This window comes from Hevea brasiliensis, chromosome 2 (genome assembly GCF_030052815.1).
Source record: "Hevea brasiliensis isolate MT/VB/25A 57/8 chromosome 2, ASM3005281v1, whole genome shotgun sequence".
In the NCBI taxonomy this organism is placed as follows: domain Eukaryota; kingdom Viridiplantae; phylum Streptophyta; class Magnoliopsida; order Malpighiales; family Euphorbiaceae; genus Hevea; species Hevea brasiliensis.
In genome coordinates, this window is record NC_079494.1 from 95193563 (window position 1) to 95206981 (window position 13419).

Sequence of the window (13419 nt, forward strand, 5' to 3'; positions counted from 1 at the left end):
GCATTCAAGGATCTCAAAGTTGCAATAGACTTCTGGCTTAGAGCATTAGCAACTACATTTGCCTTCCCAGGATGATAATCTATCACACAGTCATAGTCTTTCAGAAACTCAATCCATCGCCTCTGTCTAAGGTTGAGCTCCTTCTAGGTTGGAAAATATTTTAGAATTTTGTGGTCTGTGTATATGTAGCATTTTTCACCATACAAGTAATGCCTCCATATCTTCAATGCAAAGATAATTGCTACTAACTCTAGATCATGAGTAGGGTAGTTCTTTTCATATGGCCTTAGCTGTCTAGAAGCATAGGAGACCACTTTCCCTTCTTGCATTAGAACACACCCAAGCCCATTGTGGAAAGCATCACTGTAAACCACAAAGTCCTTCCTAAATACTGGTTGTGTTAACATGGGTGCCTCTGCCAATATAGCCTTCAACCTCTCAAAACTGGCTTGACACTTGTTATTCCAATTAAATTTTACATTCTTATGTAGCAACTAAGTTAGTGGAACGGTTCTCAGAGAAAATCCCTTCACAAACCTTCTGTAATACCCAGCTAGCCCCAAGAAACTTCTGACTTTAGTTACATTTATGAGAGGCTTCCATTCCATTATTGCTTCTATCTTTTTGGGATCCACTCTAATCCCATCAGCCGATACTAAGTGTCTAAGAAAAGCAATATCATTCAACTAGAATTCACACTTGGACAGCTTAGCATACAGTTTTCTCTCTCTCAGGGTCTGCAGAATAATCCTCAAAAAGCTCATCATGCTCCTCTTTGTTCTTAGAATACACCAGGATGACATCAATAAAGACCACTATAAGTTAATCTAAGTATGGACGAAAGATACAGTTCACAAGGTCTATGAAAGCTACTAGTGCATTTCTCAACCCAAATGGCATCACTAGAAATTCATAATGCCCATATCAGATCCTGAATGCAGTCTTAGGCACATCTGCATCCTTTACCCTCAGCTGATGTGTAATACCCCTATATTAAGTAGTCTATATATTCTACTGTTTCAGTGACTAGTGTTCGTCTGGACAGTCAGGATGTCTAGAACTATATCTATGTCATTTAGAAAAGCCATAAACAAAAAATTAATAGAAATTATATGAAGGTGAAATGGAAATAAGAAAAATAAAGCATAATGGGTTAAATAAGCCGAGGTCCCAGCAATGGGCGATCGAATCGGGAAGTGACTGTGAGCTTAGATGTTACCCTAATTTTGTGTGGGACCCTATGACATCCCAGGCCTAAAGATATTTACGAAGCTAGTGGTATTGTGAAAACCATGGAAAAGAATTGAGAACAAGCTCAAATAATTGAATCAGAGTTTAGGAAGTAACTCAGTGCTATTGAAAAAACTAATCAGATCGATAAGGGGCAATTTGGTCAATTCACCCTTAGAGGTGACTCTTGGCCTGAATATCCATTAAAATGTAGGAAATTAAAATTATGAAAAATAGATTAAAAGTGAAGAGGTGAATGGAAGAAAGGTAAAAGAAAAGGAAAAAAAATTCAAATTAAATGCTTTATGACATCACCCATTATGTAAGCATGACACAATAAAGATTTATAATTTAATTTAATTAATTATGGATAATTATAAATAGGATAAAATAAAAATTAAAAAGAAAAAAAATTTGGATCTTCTTCCTTTAAGTTGGCTGTCCCTCTCTCTCTCCATTTCTCTCTTACACATCTTCCATTGATGAGTAATTGAAGCTCATTAAAACCCTGAATTTCCTTCATAATCCCTATAAATCCCAACACTAATTCTTAAAATTAGACCTTGGTTAAGAACTTAGGAGCAAAGAAAGGAAGAAAATTAAAAAGTTGAGGAAGATTGAAAAAGCCCCAAGTAAGGTAAGTCTCTCTTTTAGTTTAAATTGAATTGTACTTATAGAAATAATATTGAGCAAGTAGAATTAACTTGAAAAAATTAAAAAATCATACTTAGTAAGGGACTAGAGAATTTCGACAAACTTGAAGATATTAGGGTTTGATGGAAATTGATGGAATTAAATGTGTATATAAGCTTAAATGAGTAAGTAGATGTGATTAGTATACTTGAATTACATGAATTGTGATAATTGGAGAATTAGGGTTTATAGTGGTTAGGGTTTTAGAGTAATTTGGGATTTTTTGAGAATTGTTGAGCAATTGTTGTTTTGATGCTTAATTTTGATCAATTAGTGTGTGTATAATTGTGACTTGATGAATGGTATTGAAAGAATTGATAATTGTTGAAGTGTTGAATTTTGGACTAATGAGTCCAGCTAGGTTAAAGGGCCATAAGTTGAATTATGTTAATCCAATTGGTATGAGGCTAATTGGATATGAAATTAGGGTCATAATGCTACAGTTTTTATGGAGAAACCTTGCCCAAAAACTGACCATAAGTTGGTCTAAAATTGGGTTGAATCCAGAATTGGTGCCCTGATTCTGGGCAGAATTGACCAAATGAACAGTACATGTTCAATTGGCCATAACTTTGTGTAGAGAGGTCCAAATGACCTAATTCTTGAACCCACGGAAATCTTAGACAATTTAGAACAACTTTCATGAAGAACATAAATCCAAATTCTGACCATAACCTATTCAAATTGCTAACCAAATTTAGGTCACTAAATCTGCCAGAACCAAAATTTGCCTAGAAAATCTAGAAATGACCAATTTGGCCAGTTATGGTAAAAATGCCATAACTTGAGCTACAAAACTCCAAATGGAGTGATTCAAAAAGAAAATTAAACTAGACACATAAAAGAACAACTTTTATGAAGAAAGTTTAGCCAAATTTCTACTGTAGATTGGTCCAATAGAATAGTAAACATTAGTGACTAGATTTGAAATTTTAGGATTCATTCTATTAGGCCTTGAATTGCAATTGGTAACCAATGCCAACAAATTGTGACCCAAAATGTGGTATGGCCATGTGTTTAGAAATGGTATACCTATTAATTATGAAAAAGTTAACATTTTGAGTGAATAGTAATGTGAATAGTAGTCACAATATTATCAAATACAAAGAACTCCCTTAGGAGACTTTATAAGTAAAATTAAGTATGCAAAAATTTAATTATTGGATTAATTAGTAAAAGTGATTTGGATCGATATTAAAACACTTTAATTATGTGTTTCAGTTGGAAAGGAGCCCTCCAAGGAAGGAGGAAGAGTGGACAAAGTCCAGGCAAACAAAAGAGGTTTGTGCATAACAAACATAAAATTTTTAGTTTTTATTTGAAAAACTATTTGAATAAATGTTGTGAACAATTTTTTATTATTATGACTATGAGAATTTTATTTGAAAAATAGTGTATTGCCTACCTTGTAAATGAGAATTTGAAATGCAACATGAGTTGTGAATTGTATGAAATATTTGAATGATATGGTTTTGAATTGACCTTTGAAATCAAACTTAGCATGGCAACTTTAATGTGTTCCTCCTCCATCTATGGAGTTGAGATTGATTATATTCCTCCCTCTCTGGCTTGCTAGTTTGAGGTTGAGATTGGATGAGTACTCATATAGCTAGCTAGCCAGCTCCCTCATTAATTTCGATTAGTGAGGTTGTAGATTGCTTTGTCATGGTGTACAACACGACATTGATCATGAAATTTTATGTTATGACCTAAGTTGTGTATTTATTGGCAACACTATTATTTATAATTTATTTTGATAAATTGTTATTAAAAATCCTGACTTCAGCTGGAGAACTGTGATTGTGAAAAATTTTATATTTATGTTATCAATGAATGATTATATTTCTGATGACTTTAGAAATTATTATTGTGCACCACTGACTAAATTCCTATAACACCCCTATATTAAGTAGTCTATACATTTTATTATTTCGGTGACTAATGTCTGCTCGAACAGTCAGGATGTCTAGAACTATATCTATATCATTTAGAAAAGCCATAAATAAAAATTAATAGAAATTATGTTAAGGTGAAATGGAAATAAGAAAAATGAAACATAATCGGTTAAATGAGCCGAGGTCCTGGTGATGGGTGACCGAACCGGGAAGTGACTGCGAGCTTAATTGCTACCCTAATTTTGTGTGGGACCCTATGACACCTCAGGCCAAGGGATGATTGCGAAGCTAATCGTAATGTGAAAACCACATAAAATAATAGAGAACCAGTTCAAATAATTGAATCAGAGTTCAGGAAGTAACCTAGTGCTATTAGAAAAACTGATCAGACCGATAAGGGGTAATTTGGTCAATTCACCTTAGAGGTGACTCTTGGCCTAAATGTCCATTAAAATGTAGGAAATTAAAATTATGAAAAATAAATTAAAAGAGAAGAGGTGTATGGAAGAAAAGAAAAAGGAAAAGAAAAATTTAAAAATTTAAATGATTATGACATCATCCATTATGTAAGCATGACTTAATGAAACTATAATTTTAAATTACATAAATGTGGGGATAATTATACATAAATAGAGACAAAAAAATTAAAAACAAATAATTTTGCTTCTTCTTCCTTCAATGGGCTGAACCCTCTCTCTCTCTTACTCTTTCTCAAAATTCCACCATAGTTAAGCAAGTTCAAGCTTTTAAAGCTTGATTTCTTCCCATAAACCCTAGCCATAAATTATAGAAAACTCCAAATTAGTCCTAGAAAAGAAGAATTGAAGGGAGAAATTGAAGAAATTAGAAGAGAAGTTGAAGGTTTAGAAGCACCATAGAGGTAAGTCTCTCCCTCTTCACTTAAGTTAGTTTATGCTTGAGAAAATGATGTTAAGCAAGTAGAAATTAACTTAAGAATTGAAAAAAATTCATGCATAGACTCAAGCCATAAAATTTGGTCAACTTGATGGGATTAGGGTTTGATGGAAATTGATGGAATTAAATATGTATACAAGCTTAAATGAGTAAGTAGATGTAATTAGTATACTTGGATTACATGAATTATGGCAATTGGTAAATAAGGGTTCTTAGTGATTTGGGTTTTGGAGGAATTTGGGGATTTTTGAGAATTGTTAACCAATTGATGTGTATAATGCTCAATTTTGGCCATTTGGTGTGCTTTGAATTGGGAATTGAGGAATGGAATTGAGATAAGTTGTGGTTATGGAATTGTTGAATTCTGGAACTAATGAGTCCAGCTAGGTTAAAGGGCCATAAGTTGAATTGTGTTGCTCCAATTGGTGTGACGCTAATTGGAGATAAAATTAGAGCCATAATTCTACATTTTTTATGGAGAAACCTTGCCCAAAAACTGGTCATAAGTTGGTCTAAAATTGGGTTGAATCTGAAATTGGTGCCCTGATTTTGGGCAAAATTGACCCAATGAACATTACATATTCAAATGGTCATAACTTTGAGTAGAGATGTCCAAATGACCTGATTTTTGAACCATTGGAAAGCTTAGACATAGTAGAACAACTTTTATGAAGAATAAAAACCCAAATTTTGACCATAAACTGGTCAAATAGATAATCAAATTTAGGTCATCAAAATTGCCAGAACCAAATTTGCTCAAAAAATCTGGAAATGGATCAATCCAGCTAATTATGGTAAAAATGCCATAACTTGAGCTAAAAAAACTCTAAATGGAGTGATTTAAAAGGGGAATTAAAGTAGAGACATTAAGGAACAACTTTGATGGAGAAAGTTTAGCTAAATTTCTAATGTAGATTAGTCCAATGGAATAGTAAACATAGGCAATGAAATCTAAAGTTTTGAAATTTCTCCTAATAAGCCTTGAATTGTAATTAGCAACCAATGCCAATAAAATTGTGACACAAAATGTGGTAGAACCATGTGTTTAGAAATTATATAATTATTAATTATGAAAAAGTAAAAAATTTGCATGAATAGTAATGTGAATAGTAATCACATTAACATCAAATGCAAGGAACCCAACCTTATAAGACTTTATAAGTAAATTGAGTATGAAAAATTCAATTTTTGGCTTAATTATTTAGAAATAAGTTGAATGGATATTGAAACACTTTAATTATGTGTTTCAGTAGGAAATGAGCCTTCCAAGGAAGGAGGTAGAGTAGATTGAGTTAAGGCAAGCAAAAGAGGTTTGTGCACAACAATTTTTATATTCTTTATCTCTACTAGAAAATTTATTTGGATAAGTGTGTTGTGAACAATTTATGATTTTTTTGGCTTTGAGAAATTTATTTAAGAAATATTATGTTGCCTAAATTATAAGCGAAAATTTTGAATGATACATGACTAGTGTTGAAATTAAATTGTTTGAATGAAATGGTTTGCATTGGATTTTGAATTCACACTTGGCATGGCAAATCTATTATGTTCCTCCTCTACTAGGGAGTTGAGATTGATTATGTTCCTCCCTCTCTAGCTTGCCAATTTGAGATTGAGATCGAATGAGTACTCATATAGCTAGCTAGCCACCTTCCTCATTAATTTCGATTAGTGAGGTTGTAGATTGCTTTATCGTGGTGTACAACACGACATTGATCGTGAAATTTTATGTCATGACCTAAGTTGTGTAATTATCGGCAATACTATTATTTACAATTATTTCGATAAATTGTTGTTAAAAATATTGGCATTAGCTTTGTGAATTATGATTGTGAAAATTTTAAATTTTGTTCCCAAATGAATGATTATATTTCTTGTGTCTTTTAAAAAAAATTATTATTATGCACCACTGAGTAAAATTACTCAGTGATGGCTTTTTCTTATTGTCGCAGATAGGGAAAAGGATAAAGCAGCAGAGTGAGCTACTATAGCTGCAGGGAAACATACTTTGGGATTTTTACAAGTATAATATTTTATACCCTTGTAAATTTCTTTTGATGTAAAATAATTGTACATATATATCTATAAAACTGAATGAGCAGTTGTACAATCAAAATTATAATAATATTATTTTATCCTCTTTTCTTGAAATGTGAATTTTATATATAAATTGCATTGACTTCAATGATATTGAGATTGTTAGAAATTGTGTTGGTTTGTATTGGATTGTGTTGAGGTTAATTGGTGTTGTGGATTTATTACATATTGGGAGTATTTTTAATAGGTTTTAAAGAACTGTTTTCTCAATTTCTAGTCGGCACTCTGCCGAAATTTTTGTAAAATTTTCGCAATGCCAAATTAATCAAAATTTTAGTTTATAACATAAACTTTAATTAAAGGCTTTTTAATATTTATTCAATATTACCTTACACTTTAAAATGATTGGAAATTGGTTTAAAATCCCTTTTAGTATATTTAATGGGTTATCGATAGGCGAAGTTCAGTAATTCATTAGGTATACTACGGGATCATATTATGCCTTACAGAGGGGTAGGGTGTTACAATTACTCAGCGATGGCTTTTTTCTTGCTGTCGCAGATAGAGAGAAGCATAAAGCAGTAGAGTGAGCTGCTATAACTGCTGGGAAACAAATTTTGGGATCTTTTAGAGGTATAATATTTTATACCCTTGTAAATTCCTTTTTAATGTAAATTATTGTTCATATATATCTATAGAACTAGTTGAGAAGTTGTACAATCAAAATTATAGTATTAATATTTTGTTCTCTTTTTTGGAATTCAAAATATTATATTTGAGTTGAACTGAATGAAATAATATTGAGATTTGTTAAAAATGTGTTGATTGAGTTGGATTGTGTTGAACTTAAATAGAGTTGTGGGTATTATATACATATTGGAAGTGTTTTTAATAGATTTTGAAGAACTATTTTCTTAATTTTTAGCCGGCATTCTGCCAAAATTTCTAAAAAAAATTCATAATACTAAACTAATCAAAATTTTGACTCATGACATAAACTTTACTTTAGGGCTTTTTAATAATTATTCAACATTACCTTACATTTTAAAATGAATGGAAATTGGTTTAAAATCCCTTGTAGTATATTTAATAGGTTATTGATAGGCAAAGTTCGGTAATTCATTAGGTATACTACAAGATCATGTTATGCTTTACGAGAGGGTAAGGTGTGACATGTTTTAGTGGTATGAGGGTAATGTTTTGAAATGTGCTTAGAATTATAAATTGAAATATTTCATTGATTAGTACAACTATTCAAGTGTCTTTAATTGATACATATGATGCATTTACATTATGAATATGAACTAATGGGGATAATCCTCCTTGTGTTAATTGCCAGGGAGTAGAATTTCTATAAATTGTTATGGAAGAAGGGGATCGCTCAGTTAAGCAATCAGTTGAGGCTGAGGTACAAGGAGAAGCCCCAGCTCTTTAGAATGTTAATGGGTCAGCTACACTAGCTCCACCCATGTCGCAGTTTCTTGCTCAGTTTACTCAGCAGATGGCTGCCTTATTCCAACAGATGGCTGGAAATATGCCAACTCAAACCCTAATTCAAGCATTAATAATGCAACCCCAGCCTCCAGCTAGGCAATATGATAAATTGATGAAATATGGGGCTACCGAGTTTAAGGGTAATGTGGATCCACTAGAGGCAGAGCAGTGGCTTAAAAGAATGGAAAGGGTGTTTAAAAAGCTACATTTCACTGAAGAACTAAAGTTTTAATACTCAGTTTCTCTGCTGCAAGGGGATGCGTATGAGTGGTGGAAAACCATCCCACATAGTCTAATAGAGCCCCTAGTCCTAACATGGTCAGATTTCTTGAGGGAGTTTAGGCAAAAATGGGTACCTGATACGTATGTCGATATGATTTGCAAGGATTCCTAAATTTGAAGCAAGGGGACAGAACATTATCAGAATATGAGAGGGACTTTTTTAGACTGAGTCACTATACTGGAAGCCTACTCACCACCAGCAGAAATTGATGCAAAAGGTTTGAAATTGGGCTAAGACCAAGTTTGAGATTGCAAGTGGTGGGGTTCAGACACTAGAATTTTCAGAATTAATTTCACAAGCCCTAGAGCTAGAAAGAATTGAATTGGAAGGGGCACCTAAAAAGGGGTCAGAGGAGAAAGAGAACGGTGGAAAGACCACTGGTCAAGCTTTTGATAGTGCATTAGGGAATAGAAAAAACTTTGGAGGATTTAGCTAACATAAGTCTGGTAATGGTAGATCCTCAGGACAGAGGCCACCCAGGTTTACCCAACAGACATTCAGAGGAACATTGGCAGTCCGCACCTATGAGACATGTGAAAAGGTGCATGGTGGGATATGCTACAAAGCCACAGGGTCAAGTTATAACTGTGGTAGCACTGGTTATTTTGCTAAGGATTATATAAGTGCACGCCATTCTGGACCACCTGCTACTTCAAAGGGATCAACCCAAGTTTCTATGTAACACCTTAGGCAAATCTCACATCGGCAAAACACGGGAGAGATGCTGGGTTTATAAGTTGGTGGTTCGTAACCCCTATGGACGCATTTTAAAACCGTGAGGGCTTCAGCCCAGAGCGGACAATATCACTAGTGGGCCGGGCCGTTACATTTGTGGTATCAGAGCCGCTTCGCGTGCAACCTTGAGCGATGGTGGGGCAAACCTCAGCGAGGATGCTGAGTCCCATAAGGGGGGTGGATTGTAACACCTTAGGCAAATCCCACATCGGCAAAACACGAGAGAGATGCTAAGTTTATAAGTTGGTGGTTCGTAACCCCTAGTGACGTGTTTTAAAACCGTGAGGGCTCCAGCCCAGAGCGGACAATATCACTAGTGAGCCGGGACATTACATTTGAGCATTGTAACACCCTAGGCAAATCCCACATCGGCAAAACACGGAAGAGATACTGGGTTTATAAGTTGGTGGTTCGTAACCCCTAGTGACGCATTTTAAAACCGTGAGGGCTTCAGCCCAGAGCGGACAATATCACTAGTGGGCTGGGCCATTACATTTGTGGTATCAGAGCTGCTCCGCGTGCAACCTTAAGTGATGGTGAGGCAAACCTCAGCGAGGACGCTGAGTCCCATAAGGGGGGTGTATTGTAACACCCTAGGCAAATCCCACATCGGCAAAACACGGGAGAGATGCTGGGTTTATAAGTTGGTGGTTCGTAATCCCTAGTGACGCGTTTTAAAACTATGAGGGCTTTGGTCCAGAGTGGACAATATCATTAGTGGGTTGGGCCATTACATTTGTACAAATCAGCCAAAGCCAAAGTGGCGCACTAGCCAAAGTGTACATGATGCGTCAAAGAGAGGAGGCTGAGACGTCAGATGTAGTAGCTAGTACTTTCTCTATCCTTGATCAAGATGCTTATGTATTGTTTGATCTTAGCTCCACACATTCATATGTTAGTGCCAGTGTTGTCTGTTCTGCTATTATCCCATGTGTGAAAATAGACTTTGAGGTGCTAGTAACTAGTCCATTAGGCCAGGAGGTCAGTATCAATAGAGTGTATAAGGATTGTCCTTTGGTGATCCAAGGACATACTTTTCTATCCGACTTGATTGAAATGCCCTTCAGAGATTATGATATCATCTTGGGCATAGATTGGTTAGCCAGGCATCATGCCATGATTGACTGTAGACCGAAGAGAGTCACTTTTGGTCTCTCGTAGTATGGTGATGTAGTAATACATGGGGAGAGGCAGTTATTGCCATCAAATCTCATTTCAGCTGCGCTTGCCAGAAAAATGATCCAAAAAGTGTGTGAAGTTTTTTTTGGCTCATGTGAGAGATACCCAAGTAGGGAGCCCAACATTGAGGGATATTCCTACTGTATGTGATTTTTTGGACGTGTTTCCTAAAGAATTGCCAGGATTACCTCCGAAAAGAGAAGTGCAGTTTGAAATAGAGGTTATGCCTGGTGTGGACCCAATCTCTATTACACCTTATAGAATGGCACCTGCTGAGTTGAAGGAGTTGAAGGAGTTGAAGGTGTAGTTGCAAGAATTGCTTAACAAGGGCTTAATTCACCCCAGTGTGTCACCTTGGGGAGCCCCAGTTCTATTTGTCAAGAAGAAAGATGATACTCTCCGTCTGTATATTGACTATAAACAGTTGAATAAGGTGACCATAAAAAATAGATATCCATTGCCTCGCATAGATGACTTGTTTGATTAGTTGAAGGGTGCAGCTGTGTTCTCCAAAATTGACTTAAGATCGGGGTATTATCAGTTGAAGGTGCAAGAGCAGAGCATTCCTAAAACTACTTTTAGAATTCGATATGGCCACTATGAGTTTCTAGTTATGCCATTCGGGTTAACCAATGCTCCAGCTGCTTTTATGGACTTGATGAACACTATCGTCATACCATATTTAGATTAGTTTGTTGTGGTGTTTATTGATGATAGCTTGGTGTATTCAAAGAATGTAGAGGAGCATGATAGGCACCTGAGGATTGTGCTATAAACCCTAAGGGAGAAACAAATATATGCCAAGCTATTGAAGTGTGAATTTGGCTGAAGAAAATTTCTTTCTTGGGGCACATTGTATCAGCTGAAGGCATTAAGGTAGATTCCAGCAAGGTAGAAGCTATCCTTAACTGGAAGCCACCTAGAAATGTTACAAAAGTTCGCAGTTTTCTAGGTTTAGCTAGTTACTACCACCGTTTTGTAAAGGGGTTTTCTATGTTAGCATCTCCACTGACCAAAGCTACTCCGAAAAGATGTAAAATTTCAATGGACTAATAAATGCCAGCATAGCTTTAATGAGTTAAAGAGATGTTTGACTAAAGCTCCAATCTTAACTTTACCTACACTGAGTAAAGAATATACTGTCTACAGTGATGCTTCTCACAATGGGCTAGACTATGTACTGATGCAAGACCAAAATGTCATTGCTTATGCATCACGTCAGCTGAAAACCCATGAGAGAAACTATCCTACACATGACTTAGAGCTTGCTGCCACTGTATTTGCTCTGAAGATCTGGAGACACTATTTATATGGGGAGAAATACTACATCTACACAGATCATAAGAGCTTGAAGTATTTGGGTACATGGAAAGAACTGAATTTGAGGCAGAGGAGATGGTTAGAATTGATCAAAGACTATGACTACTTGATAGATTATCAGTCAGGGAAAGCTAATGCTATAGCTAGTTTAATGGTTTCTCCTTTGTCTATGGTGCATGAGTTGAGGGCACTGCATGCTAATATGGAAATAGATGATGAGGGACAAATGATAGCTACTTGGCAAGTGAAGCAAATGTTGATTGATCAAATAAAAATGGTAGCACAAAATGATAAAAAGTATCAGAAATTGATTGAGAAAGCTCGGGATGGTAAGAAACCTAGATTTTCAGTGAATGATGATGGCTTATTGTTACACTAGGGTAGAGTGTATGTTCCAAATGATGTGGAATTGAGGCAAATCATTATGAAGGAAGCACATGACTCTCTTTTTGCTATGCACCCTGATGGAACTAAAATGTATATAATGGTAAAAGAGCACTATTGGTGGATGGGTATGAAGAAGGACATAGCTGAGTATGTATCTAAATGCCTAACTTGTCAACAAGTGAAGGCAGAACGCCAAGTGCCAGCTAGTTTGCTACACCCATTGCCAGTTCCTGAGTGGAAATGAGAAAGAATTACAATGGATTTTGTAATGGGACTTCCTGGAACACAGAAGAATCATGATGTAGTTTGGGTCATTATGGCTAGATTTACTAAGTCTGCTCACTTTCTACCAATGAGGATGGAATATAGCCTAGACAGATTGACTAAACTGTATATTGATGAGATTGTGAAATTTCATGGAGTGTCGGTATCTATTATGTCAAATAGAGATTGAAGGTTCACTTATAGATTCTGAGGTAGTCTGCAAAAAGCCCTAGAAACTAGATTGAACTTCAGTACTGTATTCCATTCATAGACATATGGCCAGTCTGAGAGGGTAATTCAGATCTTGGAGGATATACTATAGGCTTGTGTGATTGAGTTTGAAGGTAGTTGGGAAACACACTTACCTTTGATTAAATTTGCTTACAATAATAGCTATCAATCAAGCATTAGGATGCCTCCATATGAAGCTTTGTATGGCAGGAAATGCAGAACTCCTTTGTGTTGGGATGAAGTGGGTGAAAGGAAACTAATTAGCCTAGAAATTGTTCAATAGACAGAGGAAAAGATTAAGCATATCAGAGATAGATTCAAGGCTGCATCAGATCATTAGAAGTCCTATATTAATATGAAAAGAAGGGATATTGAGTATCCAGTGGGTGATAAAGTATTTCTCAAGGTTTCCCCTTGGAAGAAAATTATAAGGTTTGGCAAAAAGGGAAAGCTGAGTCTTCGCTTTATCGGACCGTATGAGGTTCTAGAGAGAGTGGGCCTTTTGGCATATAGACTGGCATTGTGATAAGTGCATAATTTATTAATTTTACTCCCATCATATTTAGTGTTTTTAGTGTGTTTTTATGTTTAATTCAGTTGGTTAAAATATATTTATCATTTAGGCATATTTTTAGATAGTTGTGGAATAATTGTGTTAAATGGAGAAATTTTTAGCATTTGACCTTTACTGTATTTTTCAGGTGTTTCTAAAGTTGTGGGTCTCCAAATTGAGTGCTGTTTAACCCATTGAAAAGC